The sequence below is a fragment of the Magnolia sinica genome, chromosome 3, assembly GCF_029962835.1.
Source record: "Magnolia sinica isolate HGM2019 chromosome 3, MsV1, whole genome shotgun sequence".
Taxonomy (NCBI): Eukaryota; Viridiplantae; Streptophyta; class Magnoliopsida; order Magnoliales; family Magnoliaceae; genus Magnolia; species Magnolia sinica.
In genome coordinates this window covers 70,701,456-70,702,705 of record NC_080575.1, presented here as the reverse complement: position 1 = coordinate 70,702,705, position 1,250 = coordinate 70,701,456, and the positions used below count along the sequence as shown (strand labels likewise).

The 1,250-nt window shown below is 43.3% G+C and overlaps 1 non-coding gene across 1 annotated transcript; it reads right to left on the bottom strand.

Annotated features, from left to right (window-relative positions):
• Nucleotides 1-457: 457 nt before the first annotated feature.
• Nucleotides 458-541, bottom strand: LOC131241892 (small nucleolar RNA Z221/R21b). The gene has a single exon (XR_009169457.1). It is a non-coding gene; the product is annotated as a small nucleolar RNA Z221/R21b (small nucleolar RNA).
• Nucleotides 542-1,250: the final 709 nt, after the last annotated feature.

The following is a 1,250-nucleotide window of genomic DNA, read 5'->3' as shown; positions in this document are numbered from 1 at the left end:
ATTCAATCCGTACCATTTATGGCATTCTTAGGACATAATCCAGTGGTTAGGATCACCTTTACCCACCAAGTCTATCAAAAAAAAAAAAAAACTATCAAGAGTTTAGGAAACTGTCCATTGAAGAAGATCATGAATGGAGAAACCAGCAGCAATCAAGACTACCCCATCAAATAAATGTAAGAGATCTAACCATCAAAGAAAAAAAAAAAGAGAGCCATCAGACACCAGTGTTCATCCCCATAGAGCAAACATAGTTGTTGTACGGTTCGCATCATGGTTAGCCATTTTCAACAGAAAACAGCTACATTATTTGGCAATCTTTTATTTAATAAAATAAAAAGAAAAAGGACACAAATAACAACCAAAAAAGTACTAAAAAATTACACAACCAAAACAGAAAGGGAATTAGAAATCCAAAAACCCTAACTCTCGGAACATATGAGAAAGAGATGAAGAATGGCTCAGATGGAAATGGGTATGTCGTATATTAGCACTGAAAACATCAGAGTGGTGCATGACTTTCATTTCCTCATCACAAGCATACTTCACCTGCATTTCCTTTAACTGAAAAATCTACGCGCATTAATGAAAACGAGAGAGATGATGAAAACCCTAACCTTCTTAGGAACCAGAGGGAGAGGGAGGGAGAGCTTGAGGGAGAGTGAGTGGAGAGGCAGAGGCAGAGAGAGGGGGGGAGGGAGGGCGAGTGGAGAGGGAGAGCGAGCGGAGAGGGAAAGGAAGAGGGAGAGGTAGAGGGAGAGGGAGAGGCGAAGAGAGGGAGGGAGAGGGAAAGGAGAGGGAGAGGCAGAGAGGGAGGGAGAGGGAGAGAAGGGAGAGAGAGAGAGGCAGAGAGGGAGGGAGAGGCAAAAAGGGAGGGAGAGGGAGAGGCAGAGAGGGAGATAGAGAGGTCGACACCGTTTGAGATAGATTTAGAGCTTTTTTTCTTTCATTTTTTTAATATATATAAAGACCCTTTGCCTGCGGCCATTAAAACTGGTCGCAGGCAAAGGCTAGCCCCATCGGTCGGCTAAAGCCCGTTTTCTTGTAGTGAACATTTGCCATTTCCCTACAATGGATTGCGTACTGGGTAACTCTAGTGTATTGAGTTGAAAATGTAGTCAGTGGAAGTAGACAGCAGCCTTGAGAATCGCATTTCTTCCTTTCCAGATGAAGTTTTAGAACTGGTTCTTGTTTTCGTGAAATCGCGTAAGGATAGGAGCTCTGTGTCTTTAGTCTGCAAGGACTGGTTT